The sequence below is a fragment of the Parasteatoda tepidariorum genome, chromosome 2 (genome assembly GCF_982258835.1).
Source record: "Parasteatoda tepidariorum strain Cologne lab strain chromosome 2, Ptep-v5.0, whole genome shotgun sequence".
NCBI classification, from domain to species: Eukaryota; Metazoa; Arthropoda; class Arachnida; order Araneae; family Theridiidae; genus Parasteatoda; species Parasteatoda tepidariorum.
Genome location: NC_141756.1, coordinates 129945204 through 129966468, shown reverse-complemented (window position 1 = coordinate 129966468; position 21265 = coordinate 129945204). Strand labels below are relative to the sequence as shown.

The 21265-nt window shown below is 31.7% G+C and overlaps 1 protein-coding gene across 1 annotated transcript in view; it reads right to left on the bottom strand.

The window, feature by feature from the left end:
- LOC147816220 (histone deacetylase 9-like) overlaps positions 1–21265 on the bottom strand; it is a 222705-nt gene that overhangs the window by 101412 nt on the left and 100028 nt on the right. Inside the window, exon 18 of the mRNA XM_087158396.1 lies at positions 8759–8810. The gene's annotated coding sequence lies outside the window, so the exon portion shown is untranslated. The remainder of the gene's footprint in view (positions 1–8758; positions 8811–21265) is intronic.

Here is a 21265-nt window from a genome sequence, read left to right as displayed (position 1 = left end):
TAAAAACAAAATTAAAACGATTAAAAGTGATAAAAAAAATTGAAAAGCGAATTAAGGCAAATAAGAAGGACTGCGTTAGACTTTGGAATGAACTGGCTTTAGTACTTAAAACTTTTTTACCAATAAAATAGGTCCCTATCAAATATAATATTAAATTTCCACTTAAAGATATACACGAAAAATAAATAATTTATGATAAATATAAAAATACCGTTGTTTTTGAATCGGTAATAATTTCATAAGATATTGAAACTAAAATATCTAGATTTGTTGTAATATTAATGAAGGGATTCATATTAATCAAAGGATTCGTATTGATCGTGGGATATATATTAATCAGATTCATATTAATCAAAGGATTCATATAGATCAGATTCATATTAATGAATGGTTTTTAATATGAATTAAAACCTTTTTCTTTAGTACTACAGAGGCGTTCATAATTCTGACTGGGTTATTTAAAATAACATCATTATCACAGGCACCTCTATACTGTGAGCAGTGCACAAAAAAATGAACTCCTTTAATAACTCTTGATTTAATGATCGGTTATTCGCCTTCAAAGATTCAATCTTAATAGTTCGAAAGCCTACCTTTAAATAAGCTGATTATATAGAGAACCCGATATTTTAAATTACAAAATCAGGTGCGAAAACGTATACTTTCATACCTAACGTAGTATTTTTAGGTAGAGCAGAGGTATTTTTTTAAACAAATTTGAATTTTTGACGTCCAAAATATGGTGTAGTCGTACTCTGCTCCTAATAATTTCGCGGGGGAGCGATCAAAATTTAAGACTCATAAATATAAATTCACTTCTTAGCATAACTCATTAAATCTCGAAAATATTTTAAACATATTGCACATAAATATAAAACTGCTTTATCCGAAAATAGATACACATAAAGAATAAATTTAATTATTTTTTATTACATTAATTAATAGCAGTTTAAAAATATTTGAAATGCAGGGGTATGCAAATTTTTACATATTTTAAAGTAAATTTGAAATGGTAAAATACAAAATTTAAATGCAATCGGTTGAGAAATTATCGCGAAATAAAATTCAACTAAACATTTTTAAAAATTGGATTTCTCAAAAGCTGTTTCGCGGATTTCACGATTTTTTTTCCATTTTAAATTACTTTAAAATAACATGATTTGTGCACTTCACAACTTAAAATTCAATTATTTTTAAATAAATTACTAATAAAAATAACTTATATGTATATATATATATATATTCTTCGTTACTAGTAGACGTCCAATTAGACGTTAGCACTAGTCTTATTCAGTTAAAACAATTAAACAAATCAATTAAAACAAATGAAACAAAATTTTAAATCCAAATATAATATAAAAACACAACAATATGATTTTCAATACCTTAATTTTAAAAATCTTTTACAGTATGGTATATCCCAAAACCCCCACCCACATTTCCCTTCCTCGACTGAAGTTGTAATCGGTAAAAAACTAGGACCACTAATGGGAAAATAGTGAATTAAGTATCCTAAAGTAGAAACAAGCTCAGCTCGGGTTTCGCAAAATAGAAACGTTAATTTTTTTCCTGCCCGAAGCCTGGCATCACAAACTACGTGTAGTAATTGCTCGAATTGGATTCGGACAAGGGGTTAAGATAATTCAATTTTTGTCTGGGCAAATATGAATTCCAAAATACCTTTTAAAAGCGAAAGTAGAATAATTTATATCTTTCTTTTCAGCACTAGTTACTTTATATTTTAGTTAACTAATCACGTATGTTTTTTTGGGCGCTTTCTGAGTACAGCTTTATTTAAATAATGGACTTAAAAGTTCTAACACTGGATTAAATTAATCAAAACTCCGACACAAATCGGCTCAGATACGACCTATAATAACGAAAAACGAAAAATATATGAACAAAGTGCTTTATTATCATTTTTTTTATAATTATAATACTTCCGATATTATTCTGTAATAAAAAGATACGAATTCCACTTTTGTAAGCATTAAAATTACTAAGAATTAAAATTTCATTTATTAAATCAGAATATATAAACTTTTTTTTCGTTAAATAAATTTACTTTTAAATAATTAGTGTAACAATGAATTAGTATAGTTATGTGGTGACTAGTGCACGCTAAATCTGTTGGGTGACAAAGTCCTTCGTGGTCCGATAACAAATTATGCCTCTGAGGTACTGGATTGGAGATTGATCGTTTTTTGGTTCAGGTCAAAATTACGAATGAATGATTGAATGGAAGGATGTATGAATGGGTTCGCTCTATAAGTGGGTGTGACGTGTGGGTGTGGCAGTTGTCGAATTCTTGGTAATAGATGGCGAAACTGGAAAACAAGAACAATCACACCCCCAGTGCCTTAATGGCTACGACAATATCAAAAATAATAGTTATGTATAAAAACGAAATTGAAATGCCTGCTCTGTGATAAATAATCATAAATAATGGCTACATGATAAATAATACTATATGATAAATAATGGCTGCTATATGATTCTAATGCCACTTGCCAATACCAGCAAGCCTGCTTAGTGTAACTAAGCTAATGTATGGAAGAAGTGCTTCAGTGACGCCATCTCTGACCAAAAATGTGAATTCAATGACACACATGTCACAGCCTATTTACAGGGCGGACACATTCATAGATCCACTTATTCATTCACAGATCGTAATTTTAACCTGAACCCGAGAACAATCAATCTCTAATTCAATACCCCAGAGGTATGATTTGTTTTGCGAACATAGAAGACTTTGTGACCCGACAGAATTAACGTGCACCACTCATCATTTACTTCGACCGGCGGTGATAGGACTCACGACCTCTTGGACATGGACCCAAAGCATTATTTACCAGGCTATCCAGGCCCTACTTAAAATTCTAAATCTTACATATTTCTATTTCCTATTAGGGACCAAACCTTTATGTGAAAAAAATTTCAAAAAAGTTCTTATAGATAGTATAGATGTTTCATATGTATAAACCAGTTTACAATGCAAAATGACATAAAATTGTAATTTTTGAATAAAATGTAATGAATGAATTGTAAGGTATACATTTTTAGCATCGTTATAAAAAATGCAATTTAAAATGGCGAAATACAAAATTTAAGGAAATCAGTCGAATCCTGAGAATTTTTTTAAAAATGCGTAAGTCGTATTGCTTGAAAAAGTCTTCTGTTTAAAAATTAAGGGAATCTGTCGAATGCTTACATTACATTTATTAGGATGTCTTAATTATATTTTATTTAAGAAATAAAATGGTGCGTATAGACACTATTCACCAAATCAATGAATAAACCATTTGCTAAACGCTTGTTTTCTTTTGAAAATTGTTTTTTCTTTTTAATTTTTTTATTCACTGACTTGCAACTTTAATCCATCATAATAAATCTAAAAAGTAATAATCAGACATTTTCAAAAAATTTCATTTGTCTATAACCATTTTATGTTTAAAAAAACTTTAATAGTATAAAAATTTCCCAACAGAAAGTGTTCACTCCAATTGAATTACAATTAATTTTTGGGGTTCTTAAGAATCCTTGATAGTAGCAAAAAAAAAAAAAAAATTAGTGAAAAATATACGTCATAGTGATATTAAAAAATATTTATTGCATATTGCATATTTTTGCACATAAATATAAAACTCATTTATCCGAAAATAATTACATGTAAAGAATAATTTTAATTATTTTTTATTATATTGTTTAATAGCAGTTTAAAAATGTTTTAATTACAGGGTATACTGATTTATACATAATTTTGAAGTATTTAATTTTAAATGGTTAAATACAAAATTTTAAAAATTTCAACGAAGCATTTTTAAAGATTGGATTTTGCAGAAACTATTCGACCGATTTTATTCCATTTTTTTTTCATTTGAAATTACTTTAAAATAAAGTAAATTTGTAAAATGATTTGTATACTTTAAAACTCAAAATTTATTAATTACTTTAAAATAAATTAATAAGAAAAATAACTTACGTATATATATATTTATAAAAGCGTAAAATAGATTTCTCTTATTAATTTTTAAGACGGAGTCACACAAAGAGACATAAGTATTTAAGAATCCAATTAAAATATTATTTTCTGAAGTTAATAGGTAATATTTTTTAAGAAATATACTCATTAAGAAAACTCCCGAAATTCCTCATAGTCTAAATGTTTTTGAACAAATCATTATTTCTAAATTTTCCTGCTTGAATGAATTTCGATTAAATTTCAGAGTCCCTAGTTAAATAGTGGGAGCAATACAAAACACATTTTTTTTTATATATAAATACATGGCTTTTTTATTACTAGATAAATCTGAGCCAAATCACACTATTCCTACTATGGTAAACCATTAATGTAAAATGCAGAAACATCCAAAGTAAGCTATTACATCCCCGAAATTTCCCTTAATCTAAACGTTTTGGAACAAAACAAGAGTTTTAAAAGTGAAAGTAGAAAAAATTTTGTCTTTCTTTTTCAGCGCTAGTCAATTTATTTTTTAGTTAACTAATCATTTATCATTTCTTGGGCGCTTTCTGATAAATCTCCATCTAAATAAAGTTTTTTAAACTTCTAACACTGCATTAAATGAATCAAAATTGTGTAAGAAATCAGCTCAGATGTGACTCATAATAACGTTAAAAATATGAACAAAGTGGTTTATTATTATAATTTTTTTAAAATCATAATACTTCCGATATTATTATTAAAAAAAAAAAAAGATTCTACTTTTTGTATGCATAAACATTACTAAGTATTAAAAATTTATTTATTAATTCAGAATATATATTCAATTTTTTTTATTTTTAAGTGATTAGTATAACAACGAATTTGTATAGTTATTTGATGACCTATGCACGTTAAATATGTCGTATCACAAAGTCCTTCCAGTTCCTTTAACAAATTATGCCTCAAGGGTACTGGATTGGATATTGATCGTTCTATGGTATCAGGTCAAAATTACTGCATGTGGATGAATGAATGAATGGATGTATGAATAGGTCCGCTCTATAAACGGGTGTGACGTATGGGTGTGGCAGAAGTCGAATTCGTGGCCACAGATGATGAAACTGGAAAACAAGAACAGTCGCTCCCCCACTGCCTTAATGGCTACGACAACAACAATATAGTTACGCAAAGTCCTCCACGAAGGCAAATTTCTCCCAATACTCGATCTAGGAGTTCCCTTGTCTTCTGGATTGGGTTCAAAATGACAAGGCTAAGGAGTTGAACATTACTAGTCGGAAACCCATAAAATTGGGTCGGCTGTTGAACGACGGTTATAAATTAAAATAAAATATAGTTATGTAGGAACGAAATGAAATTGAAATCGCTGCTATATGGTAAATATATTTCTATTTATGAGGTCAAGAGGGGTTTCCTTTATTAGTTTTAAAATATGTCGATCTTTTGAAGTTAGTTTATTTTTAGTCTTAGTGTCACTTGAATCAAAGTTGATTTTTAAATTCCATTAAATTAGCATTGTTTTAGAAGGTTTAGATTAACTGCAATCCTATGCGCTATTAAAATAAATCATGTTTTTGCTCGAAGTTGGTGTTTCTCCATTTATGGTGCAAATGCAGTTATTCAATTCACGTTATATATCATATAATAAATAGTAAATAAACTATTTTCTGTTAAATATTTCCAATAGTAATTAGAATTATCATTCAATAATTAAGTCTAAAACTAAGATTCCGTTATTCCTTATTAAATTGCCAATATCAATTAATTTAATGTCAGACATACGCGTGTTAGAATCGATTTAAGCTTAATGCTGCTTAAATACAAAATTGGTTTCTTTTTATGTAAAAAACTGTGAATATTAAATGCTGCAGGGGATAGGTGGTTCAAGGGATAGAGCGTTCACCCGCAAATGAAGTGGCTGGTTGAATTCCGCACCCGGCTTGCACCGACAGCAGTGCTGACGTAAAAATAATATCCTTAGTGGAAGACGGATAATGGGTTCAAGGGATCTTGAAGGGCTTCCGGGGTTTTCCGCTCCATGTAACGCAAATGCGGGTTAGTTTCATCAAGGGGTCTTTCACGAAGGCAAATTTCTCCCAATACTAGATCAAGGAGTTCCCTTGTCTTCTGGATTGGGTTCAATATTACAAGGCTACGGAGTTGAATATTAGTAGTCGTAAAACCAAAATTGGGTCAACTTTACAATGACGGTTATAAAAATAAATTACTAATTTTGTAGAATATGTATAAAAAAATAACCATAAAGAAGTATTGCTTGTGGGTTTTTTTAAAAGCATTTTTTAAAATTTGTATTAAATTATTTGTTTCGATACTTTTACTTCATTCAATTTATTTTGGTATTAAAGTAAATTGGTAAAACATTTTTGAAACGAGTGTGATATACTAATACCCAATTTTACGGTGCATTTCGAATATTGGTTGGTAAATGAAATATTTTCTATTAAAAGTCAATTCTTCTGTCAAATGTCAATTTATTTTAAGTTATTGGAATTGATTTACACTAAAGGTATAGTTGCTTAAATTCCATTTAAACAATATCAGTAACAATCATGTAAGCATAAAAAATTCTTCAACAGGAAAAAATCTTTACATAATTTTAGAAATTTTACAAAAGCAATTTCAATAATATATTCTTTGTGAATAATTTAGCAAATTTTAAAACAAAATTTGCAATTTTAACAATATTCAAATCTTAAAAAAGAAAAATTTAAAATTCATTCTTTATTTTAATTCCACAAGACGTAGTACTTTTTTTACGTCGCACTTTAAATTCTTTAAACTATCTATGATATAAACACAGATAAAAAATTGCTATTGTATTTTTATATTTATTTTTAAAAAAAACTTTTGCGCGAATTTTATTTTGCAAAATGCATTTTGCTAACATATTTTAGCTAATAATAGTAAAAAATTTAAAACTACAACATTCGTGTTTAGTTTATTGCCCTGAATAAACTCAATATTATTCACAAGAAAATTCATATATGTATAAATGTATAAGTATTTATTTTTTGTAGTTTTTCAGGAAGAAGGGATCAAAAAAAAAGATAAGCAAAAATAAATAAAGTTTTAAGTATTATTTGCATCGCCAGTAAAAAAACATGAAATTCTGTTGTAGTTGTTTCTAATGCTACTGGCTAATACCAACAGGCTTGCTTGGTGAAACTAAGCGAATTTTAGGCAGAGGTGTGTTTCTTGTGCTTCAGTGACGCCATTTATGGCCAAACATACAAATTCAATCACACACATACATCACACCCCAATTACAGGGTGGACGCATTTATTCATCCATAGGTCGTAATTTTGACCTGAACCAGAGAACGATCAATCTCCAATTCAGCACTTCCAGAGGTATGATTTGTTTTGGGAACATAGAAGACTTTGTGACCCGACAGATTTAACGTGCATTAGTCACCATTACTTCTGCTTGCGGTGCTCGAACTCACGACCACTTGAACACTTGCCCAACGTCCTAACAACCAGTCTATCCTGGCCCTACTTAAAATTCTAAATCTTAAATATTTCCATTTCCTACTTACCATTTAGGATCAAACTTTGACGTGAAAGAATTTCCAAAAAGTTCTTATGTATGTATACGTATTAACCAGTTTACTTATAGCGCAAAATGACAAAACAAAATTGTAATTTTTGAATAAAAAAATATTAATTCTCAAACCAAATATTCTTCTGTGTTTGCAATATATCACAAATGTAACACAGTTTTGTCAAAAACAGGCATAGAATAAGACACCTCTGTAAACAGCATCACTTTACCGTAAGACAAGTTTCGGTTTGGCATAATCCGCTTACGAATTAAGTGGATTCTGACGGCCTAATCTTGCCTCTTTTTGAGTCACGTGAAGTTATTTTCGATTTAAGCTAATTTTGAGTTATGATTTTAATAAATCCTGATTAATTTTGAACATGATCAGTTGATTTTTGAAAGTTTTCAGTTATAGACTAGTTAAAATAATCAACATTACTCGATTACCCTACGTATGCAGGTTGCTCGTTCTCAATATTACCTCTTTGCGCATTCCACTATATCTCAAGAACTTCCAACGAAAATAAAAAAGATTCTGCACAAAATAATAAAATTTGTTTATCCATAGATAATTCAATGCAAAAATTTTGAATAATTATTTTATTTAAAAATGGTTGAAGAAATTTTGAATTGTAAGGTATAGAATTTTTGCATCATTTTAAATAATGCAATTTCAAATGGTGAAATTGAAAATGTGGGGAAATCGGTCGAATAGTTCCTTAGAAATTGAGTTTTAAAAAAGTCGTATTTTTAAAAATGCTTAAGTCGTACTGCTTGAAAAAAAGTCTTATATTTAAAAATTGATTTCTCAGAAACTATTGGGTCGATTTCGCTCAAATTTTATATTTCACCATTTAAAATTGCATTATTTAAAATGAAGATAAAAATATTTGGTAAAAGTTTTATTTTGCTTGAAATTATTTCTGGAATGGATTCTCTCATGTGAAGCTTCGTGTGAAAAATCTTTTAATTTGATAGATACGTTCAGGATACGATGAAATACGCAAAAAGTAAAATTAAGGGGGTCCAAATTCTGTCCAAACTACTGGAACCTTATTTCTCAGATTACGGCTCCCTCCAAAATTCATGTTTATAGTAGTTTTTCGTCCGTGTTGGTTTTGAAAAAGAAAAATTCAGCAAATGAAACAGCAACAGATATTAGAAAATTTAAATTTTTGGACAAAAGACGTAAAGATTTCAAAATTGATAAGACATGAGAATTATAATCTTACCTGTATTTTGTTGTACTACGTTATACAGGTCATTTAACATCATAGCTCTTTCCTATAAGAAAAATTGCTGCTTCATTAAAACCATAGTTAAAAAATAACAGCAGTCTAAAAAGTACAATTAAAAATTCAAGATATGCTACTACTCTCTATGGGGGTTGGAAAAAATTGGGTTCCGTCTGCAGACAAACTTCCTCATGTTTTTCAAATTCCAATACTTTGACCAAGATATTATAACGCGCATACTATGAATTTAATTTATAACTTTACAAGCTCAATGAATGACAATTTAATTGAAAAACCACATCGTTTTTCTGTTGCTTTTATAACCTTTTTATAGATAATATCCTTCCATCCGGGTTTTCACACTCAAAATATCATATTTAGGTAATCGCTTTTTTTTTTATCAGTGTACCATGTACGTTTTTTATTATCAGTGTACGTGAAATCCATTACTGTTTGAAATTTATTTTGTCAGCTAGTTTTTTTCAGCCATGGTTAAGTTTTAATTTCGACATTTTGATGTCATGTTAGTACCAGTTGCCTCTTCTAACATCGCGTTACGTAAATCTATATCGTTTAAATAATTTTTAGACCATTTTACATGGTATTTAAAGCTCCAATATTTTCAACATATTACGACAATCAGGGACGTACTTAGGGTCTTAGCAGTCCGAAGCGAAACATTGAGGCATTTCAGCATGGCATAGGACTTATTTTTATTCCAATTATAATTTTTCATTTTTTTAAATTGTTAGATCACACACACAGGTCTGACTAAATGTAAAAATAATTTTTAATATTATTTAGTACTGCAACTAAAATTCTTAATATTACTAATAATAAAAAAGTTTATTATTTATTCACTGCAAACTAATTATTGAATAAATAAGTGTAATCAGTTATTTTTTTAAAAATCAAACTCAAAGCAATAATGAATGGCAAAGACAGAGAACCAACTTGTCGAATGAAAAGTAAATTAATTTAGAAGAGAAAACATTTTTAAATACAAACTCTTCTTGGTAGAACAAGTCTTTATTCCTTATTTACAAGTGGATAACTACACATTTAATAAATTTTAAAATTACTTTTATTTAAATAAATATAGATAAAATTAAATGCGCATAAAATAATGAAATACTAGGAGGCTTCGCCCCCTGCTCGCTTGCGCTCGCCAACCCCCGGAACTGCTTTCGCAGTTCATTTCGGATTGCTTCGCAATCCGATGCTCGCTTTGCTCGCGCACTGCATACGTTCTTAACGTCTAGCTTTAGTATACTTTTTTGAACACTGAAGTTCCGAAAACTTTAACTGTAGAAAATTCTAAACCTGTGCATTTCAATATCTATTATATATAATTCTCTTACGTGGCTCCCAAATTTTGGCTGTATTTCTTTTCCGCCGGTGGCAACGTTTGCTTTGTTTTGTTTACGTTTTGAAAACACCAAAGCATTCTGCCTTTTAATGATGTGTTTCTGATCTAATATATATAATTCTCTTACGTGGCTCCCAAATTTTGACTGAAGTACTTTGTACAACTAAATAAGATTCTTTTCACAACACTTAAATATTTACTTTATTTTCTTCATATATCAGTCGGCAAAGAATTCTGTTAGGTAAAAAAACATTTCGCTAAAAAAATAACGAATTCTAAAAGAAATAAAAATCAACAACTTAAAAAATAAAAATGCTGTTGCCAGCCATAGAATTTTTTGAAAGTTAACTTAATAAATCAAAATGACATAGAAGCGCAACTAGATCAAAATTATGATACCTGAGCGCTTGACGTAACAAATCCTTCAATTCTATAAGTGTTGTATCGCCAAATGCCCAAATTAACATTTGTGTTTTTAAAGAAATTCTATAAAAAGTTTTAAATAAACAACCTACTTCTACAACTGCTTCTTGAAGAACTTGGCTCATTGATTAAAAATATTGTTTTAATTTTACAGTTCTAACTTTACTTCTACTTTCATTATTGCTATGACCCTCTTTCATTATATTTTACAACTTCATGCTAAATTAGAGGACTTCAAGTTGTTTTGTGGTTGAATACTGACATTTAGAAATGTATACATAAAAAAATGATATTTAGAGGTTAAGAGTTGCCTCAGAAAAAATTGTTGGCATTGAATTTAACAATGGAAACAATCGTTTTTGCGAAAAATTGAATTGCATTGTTAACATAAAAACTAAAAATAGTGTGTTTCAACTTAACAATACTGCCTTAATTTATACTTTAGAATTGCCTCGGAGAAATTTGAATTGTTAGCAATGACTTAAACCAAAAGTTCTATTTTAACTGACAAATACTATATTATAATTTTAACTTTTTCTATGACTATACTCCTTTTCTTACTCTTTTCTTTGTTTTTTATACATTTTATATTTTTGTGATAGAATAAAAAAACTTATAGTTGTTCTGCTTCTGAATACAGATGAAAACACAAAATGATGGGCTTCATCAACAATCAAAAATATATACATTTATTTTACAAATTCCATATTATTAGGGTGGCGCCCTTCAGAGAATTAAAAATACAAAATTATCTTCATCAAAGCCGATGCTTTACATCCGGAGTTCAGTGGCAGACTACTATTTCATATTGTTTTTTCACATGGTTTTAGCCCTCTGTTGGGAAAGACTTTAAAACAAAACTTACAACTGTTACTTTTCTCAACAACTGAAATTTAGAACAGTGTGATTAAGAAAAATATGTGAACTGTCTGCAATTTCAAATTAATATTGAAATGTACAGGTTTAGAATTTTCTACAGTGAAAAGTTTTCGGAACTTCAGTATTCAAAAAAGTATACAAAAACTAGACGTTAAGAACGTATCCAATGAGCGAGCAAAGCGAGCATTGGACTGCGAAGCAATCCGAAATGAACTGCGAAAGCAGTTCCGGGGGTTGGCGAGCGCCAGCGAGCAGGGGGCGGAACCTCCTAGTTAATTTGATATTGCAAACAGTTCACGTTTTTTTCTTAATCACACTATTCTAAATTTCAGTTGTTGAGAAAAGTAACTTTTGTAAGCTTTGTTTTAAAGCTTTTCCCACCAGAGGGCTAAAACCATGTGTTGTAAAACAATATGAAATAGTACTGAACGCCGGATGTAAAGCATCGGCTTCGATGAAGATAATTCGGTGAGAATTCACCCGATTAGACATATGATATGCTCACTACGTGCTCTTGCGCGCCGAAGCCTATCAATTAAAACGTATTAGCGTTTTATATAGCATGGATTAGCCATATGATGCTCACTACGTGCTCTTGCGCGCCGAATCCAATCAATTAAAAATGAAAACTGTTGCCAGCGCGAGAAAAGAAATATCATCGGTTTTATTGATACATACGTACGTATTAGCGTTTTATATAATATAGATAGATATTTATTGCTGAAGAAATATATTTATTGCCGAAGAAATATATTTAGTGCTAATTAAACATCAAATTATTTTATACACTACATTGAGTACTTTATGAAAATTACATATGATATGAATAATGAAAATGTATAATTCAAAAGTTACATTAGCTACTTTTAAGCTCAGAAGAGAATATTGTTTCTTAATTTATTTACATATTCCTTTGATGTACTCGCCACTCTCACCAGTTTTAACCAGTTTCTCACTAATATTTTTCACTCCCGCAAGCTTGGCGAGAAAAAGTTTTATTTTATTTTATAACCATCGTTGAACAACCGACCCAATTTTGGGTTTACGACTACTAATGTTCAACTCCGTAGCCCTGTAATTTCGAACCTAATCCAGAAGATAAGGGAGCTCCTGGAGAAATTTGTACTTTTCAACGGAACTAATCAACATTTACGTTACATGGAGAGGAAGACCACGTTCTACTGTTAGCCTGACGGCAAGGGGACTCTAACCCATGATCCATCAGCCCTGTGCAAGCCGGATACGGAATTCGTATTGCCCAGCCGTGACTTGGATTCGAACTCGGTTCACCTTACTGGAGTGCGAACGTTCTATCCCCAGAGTCATAGCGGCACATTAATAAAGATTTTGAAGAAAAGATAACCCTGTGATAAACATCCTCAGTCTAAGGGAAGTCTGCCGCTTACCTTCGTCGCATAACGGCTGCAAAATGTTTGTTAAAAATGTTTATTCCTTTGATAAAGTTATACTAATATTTTGAATAAATTGTTCTGAGAAAATTTATCCTTTTATATTCTCTCCAGTGGTGACCGCGTTCATCGCAGCACGCTGAAAGAAACCTTCTTGGAAAAATTATTAGATTATATTACTTGAATTTTTGCATTGTTTACTACGCGAGTGACGTTTCAAATTGGTTATTATGGTCATTCGTTTGGTTTAATTATGCAATTTGTTCCCCTTATAAATTAGGTTTTTCGTTATTAGTATAAATTTTAATATAAATTTAATTCTAAACTGAGAATACATGTTAAAATTACGTTAGTACATGAATTCAGTTTAATTTGCTTAAAATTAAAAATTGAGCAGAATCTTACTGAATCTCTATATGCACGTATACTTTTTAAACTACCACTAAACATGGAAGAATAATATCAAATTTTGGTTTGTTAAGTAATTTTAATTTATCAGGAATTACTAACGACCAAACGAACTATAGCAATATTATAGCAGATATTGACCCAGAAACTTAATCGACAGTTTCAGATATTTTGTTTCATCTTCCAGCAGCTAATAAATATAATAGTCAGGACCCTTAAAACTTTCAAAAAAATCGATTTTTCAAGAATCATTTTTTTTTTATTCCTTGCGTTATTCTGCGCATTTTCATATCTTACATTTCAAAATCATTCAATTGGTTCAAAAGTTATAAGGGTTAGAAGACAAGTCACTCACCAACAATTGTTTCAGTGGGCGTGGTCGCAAATTGCTTCATTTCGGGCTTATCTTATAGTTTTTAATAATAATCTGAGATTTAAAGTGTCTACAACTCAACTCTGCTCCAACCCTTTGCAGATTTTATTTGTTTATATGCGAATTGCATGCGTTTTTTAATCTTAGATCAATATTTGTACATTCGTCTATTAGCTTACATTTATTCAAAAATCTAGTTTCGGTTTGATTTATTTATTATAAATAATCATGAATAATCCTCGTAGATCTGGTCAGAGACCAAAAAAAAGAAGATTTCGTGGAAATCAATTTCGGCAAAGTGTAAAAGTGGGCAGTTGCAATGTTTTTATTGAAAAAGAGGATTTTAAAAGTGCTTCTAAGAAAAAGTTTTCGATGTCATGTTCCAGTTTCAAGGATATCGAAACTGAAACTAAAGAGATTTTTGATGGTTATCGCCTTATTGATGTTGCTTCCTTGATAAGTTTTTTCAATAATGTGGCTGCTTGTGGAATTTGTCATGCTTTCTTGAAAATGACTGAGAAATCCCAGTGTGGATTGTTGTCATCTTTTGAAATAACATGTCAAGCAGGTCAGAAAAGGGATGTTTTTAAAAGCTGCAAACTGATAGGAGTGAAAAACAACATTCCAGAAATAAACAGAAGATCTGTTTTTGCAATGCGGTGCATTGGTGGTGGACTTTCAAGTCTGCAGACATTTTGTTCTGTGATGTGTTTGCCCAAGCCCATAACTCAGAAATCTTATGATAAAATTAATTCAAAAATATTTGAAGTATCAAAAGAAGTTGCTTTGTCATCCATGGAACAGGCAGTTAACGAGGAAAAATTTCTATCAGAAAATCCAAACAGTCTTACCGTCAGTGGAGACGGCACCTGGAAAACCAGAGGTCATACGTCTTTAATAGGCGTATGTACCCTGGTAGGCGGTGAGACAGAAAAAGCTGTTGACATAGAAGTAATGTCGACATTCTGCTAAGGTTGTGCTTCGTACAAGGGTCCAAAGTTTGGCTTGAGATATCGTAAGTGGCTATCTTCTCATAAAACAGTGTGCCAGAAAAATCATGCCGGCTCTTCTGGAAAAATGGAGGTTGACGGCATGAAGAGGATTTTCCAAAGATCTGAAGAAAAATATGACGTCAAGTATGAAACATACATTGGCGATGGTGATTGTAAAACTTTCCAGGCTATTTGTGAGGCAAAGTGGAGTATTCGATAACCAAAGTGGAGTGTGTGGGACACATACAGAAGAGAATGGGCACTCGTTCGCGAAAACTCAAAACTTCATATGGCAAAAAAAGGCTTTCAGATGGTAAGACGATAGGTGGTCGGGGAAGATTGACAGATGTAACAATAAATAGAATTACAAGTTATTATGGCAATGCAATTCGCCAAAACAGCAATAACTCAATCAACATGCGAACAGCGATTTGGGCCATATGGGCTCATACTTGCAGCACGGATAAAGAGCCGATGCACTGATTTTGTCCGAAAGGCGAAAATAGTTGGTGCAGCTATAATAAAGCTGTGCATAACAACAAAGTGCATGAGTATAAGCACCCAATGCTGGTTGCTAAAGTTGTTATGGAGGCAATAAAGCCAATATTTAAGGATCCGTCTCTTTTGAAAAGATGTTTGGGGGGTAAGACCCAAAACCCAAATGAGTCGTTAAACTCACTCATATGGAAGTTTTGCCCTAAATTTGCTAGTGCTGGCAAAACTGTTGCCGAAATAGCTGCATATATGGGTGTTTGTGTTTTTAACGATGGAAAAAAGTCTTTGATGTCTATTATGAAACTGTTGGAGCTACAAATCAACAAAAAAGCAAAGCAAAACCTTCATGCTCAAGATAAACTCCGCATACAAAAGCTGAAAAGCGAGCTAGTGAACAGTCTATTGTAGCTCGTAGAGTCAAACGACAAAAAAAGATTTGTGAAAATGAGAGAATGAAAAAAAGTGAAGGGGGGGGGGTTATGTATATTTCTGGTGGCTTTTAATTTTTAAATGTTTTTTTTTATATTGATTTTATTATAAAATAATAAAATGTAAGAAATTTATTCCTTTATATCTATGTCTTTGAGGTTACTTGGGATTTCTAGATAAATATAAAAATGGATCTTGTTATAATAATCAAAATTTTAAATTTGTGGTCATTTTTATCAACAATTTTTTAAAAGTTACTAACATGAAAATCTTTTTTGTTGTATTTATTTTAAAACATCATCTTTTAGATTTTTATAAATCTCAAAAATCTATCATTTAGGTTGGTTTGGTTTTTGTATCAATCATTTCTAAAGTTTGAAAAGTTGATTACTCTTTGACTCGATGCTCGTTATGTGACAAGTCGTTGTGAAATTTTACTTTATTTTGTTTATAAGTCAAATTTAGTTAATGTATTACTGTTTAAGTTGTATGTAGGTATTGTAAAATGATTTATTTTATTTATTTAGGCATTTTTAGAAAAATATATTGAGTGGTATTTGAAAAAAACAAATTTTTAACTTTAAAGTCATTTTTCTCAAAATGTGATATGTTGAACTTGTGCGCACTGCGTACAAAGAACTAATAGATAGAATTGTACGAAACTTTAGGAAAAGTTTTATGATATGGTTTGCTATAACTGGTACCTACTATAAAAACCATTACTCTCTTAAAAATTTTTTAAATAATTGTGTAATGTGCCAAAAATATAGAAATTTGAAAAATTTAAACTTTTTTAATTTTTAGAAAATTAAAATGTATGTATATCAAAATAATATTAGGTAACACAGGTTTAGGGTAATTATAACTTTAATTTAAAATTAGTGTGACATTATTTTGATGATATTTGACTTGTACGCTTTGCGCAAAATGAAACTCACTTTTTCGAAAATAAAAAAATTTCACTATATTAAAAAAAGTATGTAATTTTTTTTATGAATGATTTTTTTGAATTTAGCTATTTAATTATATTGATAATAGTGCTAGAAAATGATAAAAAAAATTTCATAGCATTAGGATAAATTCAAAGATAGTTACAGTGTGTCGAAAATATGGTATTTCATTGTATCGTTTAAGGCGTTAAAGGGTCCTGACCCTCCTTAAAGGAAGTAGTATTGCGCAATTTACAGACTCTGAAAATAAACGAATTCGCAAACTTCTTTCCGCATTGCAGTTAGGGGACGACAAATAAAAAACAGACAACCCTGAATAATTTTTGATAATAATGTAATAATTGATTTTAATAATTATGTAATAATTGATCTTCACATTCTAGGACTTAATCTTCATCGTTCGAGGGGTGACCTCTAACATGCTAATTAAGAAGTGCAGACGATATTTTAAGTTACGAAATCGGACATAAATACGTACTTTCCTTGAACAAACAAACCTTTTTTCCGACTGATTCGGATTTCTGATCCCCGAAATATAGGAGGTCCATAGTTTGGTCAGCAGAGCACTCCAAGGAATGGACCAACTAATGTTAATTTTACTTGTTGCGGATTTCACTATATCTACGGAAACGAATTTCATAATTGTATTCAAAGAATATTTCAGTTAGCTTAAAAAGTTTTCGAGATATAGCAAAATACGCTAAAAGTAAAAGGACCATTAAGGGGTTCAAACTTTGGAGCGCTCCCGTAACCAAATTATTGGGACCATATGACAAAAATAGCGTCGATATTTAGGGGGTCAGAAATCTGAATCCGCCGTTAACAAGGTATGTTTATTCATTAAAGGTACGTTTTTGTATCTGATTTCGTAACTAAAAATATCGTCTGCACTTACTAAATACCATTTTTGAGGTCACCTCATCGAACCATGAAGATTGAGTCCTAGAACGTGAAAATCCGATGATCAAAAGTTATTCAGGGTGGTCTTTTTTGTGTGCACTGTAGATCTTTAAATGAACATTTTTTGAAAACCTTACGGCTACAACGTTTGCCAACAAATCTTTCCGCTAGCTTAGCGCCACTTGAAAATGTAGCTCAACTAGCTGATAAAATAGCCAAATTTAGAACGGATCCCTTACTAAACGTTTGTGTAATAAGTAAATCCACGAGTTCAAATCCCGCACTCTCTGCAAATCCACGAAAAGATTTTTCAACATCGAACCTGGTATATCAACACTTCGTATCGATGATAACGATACCAGGTAACACCTGGTATCGATGTAATTACACTTCGTCAGCAAATGACATCACTTAGCCAGCAATTTGAAAGATTTTTTAGAGAGAGATCGCGCAATCGATCTCGAACAAGATATAATAATTTTCTTAGAGATAGATCCAGCTCTAGGGAAAAGAGGAAGAAAAAAAAACGTCTAAATTCATTTTTTATGATTCGAAATTTTGTCAAAAAGTAAGGAAATATTGTTCATCGTGTTCTTACAACAATAGCCAGGAGAGCAAAAAACGGGTGTCGCTGGGACGGCGACAAGTGATCTAAATGCCGAATGATGTTCGTGTCGCTTATTTGTTTTTGATAAAAAGACGAATTAAAATTTTTAAGTGGATTCAGGTCTGGACGTGAGCTGCTCGCCCGTCTCGAAAATGATTAGAAATTTGTAACTTGATCCATTACAATTATTTAAAGCTAATAATTCAAAAATGTTGACCTGCGGAACTAAGTCATTGAACATTAATTCAGCATTAAGAAGATACAAAATTTTAATTGCTATGTGTCATCTGTTCCAATTATTTTCAGAGCACTCGGGCTGTTGATTGACCTAAAATGATGTCACTTTTCTTTGTTTGGCATAACTAACGAAACTGATACTTTTCAAATAAAATTAATTTCAAGTGACACATATTTTTTATTTCATAACCGTCGTTGAACTTCCGACCCAATTTTTTTGGTTGACGACTACTCATGTTCAACTCCGTAGCATTGTCATTTTGAACCCAATGCAGAAGACAAGGGAACTACTGGATCAAATAATGGGAGAAATTTTGCCTTCGTGGAGGACTTTTTGATGGAACTAACCCGCATTTGCGTTACATGGAGAAGAAAACCACGAAAACCTGCCCTACTTAGAATGATGGCGAGGGGAATCTATAATTCGTCTACCACTGAGGATATTTTACGTCAGCACTACGGTCGATGCAAGCCGAGTACGGAATTCGAATCAACCAGTTGTTGCTGGGATCGAACCCGGGTCACCTCATTAGCAGGCGCTAATGATTGGCGCTTTCATACGCTATGGACTGACGGTAGGCCGAAATAGATTGTGGTTGAATGAATTGTGAAAACGTTGGATAGAACAAAGTGAAAAATACGTGGCGAAAATCGACACGTTAAAGAAAAAAAATCTCATTTTCGAAAAGGGAAAATTAAGCACTTTTTAAAAACACCCAATGAGAAATAACACCTTTAAAACTTTTAAAAAATGAAAATCGAAAATAAGCAAGCTTAAGCACTTTTTAAAAAACACCTTGGCAGCACAAAATGTGTGTCCCAGCCGTTTTTCAAAATTAAACGAATGTTGTTTAATAGTGAACGTATCAAATTGTCTGCTTGGAGTGTCAGAAATTTCATTTTTTGGATAATTAATAACTAAGGATAGCAATAAACCACAACCTGATAAAGTAGACACTATCTTAAATTGCCCAGAGTCAAAAATATCTAAGGAATTATGAAGATATTTCAGATTACTAAATTTTTTGTTTTCTACTTCGTGCAGCTCATAACCCAAATTTATTTAAATGATTTTTTGGAGGGATCAAAGAGCGTAATGATAATCATATGATTGACTGGTCAGAACAGTCTAATTTCAAAATTGAAAAACCCTTTTAGCAAACTCTATGCTGCTTACACATTCTAACCTCGAAGCAAATTTAGAATTACGCGTGGTTGCCTCGGATTTTGCAACAGGAAACTAATTTCTTCAACTGTTAGCATTTTTTTCGCAATAATTTATACGAAACTGAAAAAAGCTATAGCGCTTACGACAGGGAGTTGTAATCAAACAATTCAGTTAAATGCTCGAAATTTTGTTTTGTTCACAGAAAACAAACCACTCACCTATGCATTTAAGCAAAAGTTAGATAAATGTTCACCCCCGGCAAGCTCGTCAGTTAGATTTTTTTTTATCTCGGTTTACAACAGATATAGGATACCCAAATGGTTCTGATAATATAACAGGAGATGCGAAAATATCTTCTATAAACAATACCGAATCCTGTAGATTATAGCAAAATTGCAGAAGCTCAGGAAAATAATAAAGAATTAAATCGTTCAATCAATATTTCCCAAGATTTAGATTTTAAAAATGTAAATATGGCTGATACAAACACTTTTTTATATACTGCGACATTTCTACTAAAAATTTTAGACCTTTTATTCTAAAACAATGGCGTACACAAATATTTGATACTATTCATTACTTATCAAACCCCGGTACGAAAGCAATTAATAAATTGATTGGTAATGGATTTATTTAGCCAAACTTAAATAGAGATTGCAATATGCGGTCTAGATACTGCATGCCATGTCAAAAATCATAAGGCATACTATATCCCCTATCTTTTCTTTTCCAATAAAGTCCAACCGCTTTGATCTCTTTCATCTTTGATATCGTTGGCCCATTGCCACCATCTAAAGGCTTTTCATACTGCTTAATGATGATCGACAGACTTACTAGATGGGTGGTTCCGATTACAGAAGAGACGGTAGCTGAGGCTTTCTTAAAAACCTGTATTGCTCGCTTTGGTACTTCATTTACCTCTCACACTAGAGCTACACAATGAGCTATTGGCGACGGTCTCGAAAACTTCTCTGAGGGTGATCCGAAGACATGCCATCACAAATTTGATGGCTCTCCTGCTTTGGCAACCCGACGACCAGCTCTCGAACTAGAGCACTTAACGGTCGAACAGTTTAACGAGGACCGATACAGCACAGCCTCGGTCCCTACGCAGGCAGGTCACCCACCCTACTTACAGATCGCAGCGAGTGATGCTTGAGTTCTACTTTACGATCAGTCCACTGCGGGACTGCCCGGCTTAGGTCACCTTCAGTGATAACGATCAACCAGGGTCACCAGTTCGAGAGAAGACTCTTCAAAACTCTAGCACATCTCGTGGGCATCAAAAGAGTTGATCCTCACCTTACCATCCTCAAAGTAATGGAATGATAGAACAATGGCACCGAACCTCGACAGCTGCCCTCAAGGCCTACAATACAGACTGTGGGGAGAGTAGAAATCGACAATGCCAACCTATATTTATCAAAAGGTACCTCAAGATTGGATCGAGTTAGCAGGTCTTATATACTAATCAATTGATGTTTGATAATCGTAAGGATAGTTAAGCCATACTACTCCGCTACTAGACTTTAATCAGGGATACAATTTGATGAATGGATACTACTAGGACTGTGTTAAGTTTACCGGATTTTGAGCATTTATGGTGAGAGTTGTATTAAGTTCATGGTAGTGTATGTGGTCTCTCCTGTGTTGCTATTAACAGTCTAGAGTGTGCAGGATCACGTTGTGTGTAAAAGAAACTGAGAAGCAACAGCGCGAGGAGGACGATGACTAAGTCACAAATAGAAAGTCAACTTTTTAATGCGTACCATACATCGAAGTAAGCTTGTTCATAGCACGTCAGCAGGTCACAAATATGGGAAAAGCAGAAATCGACCATGTCAACCTTCATCTATCATAAGTAC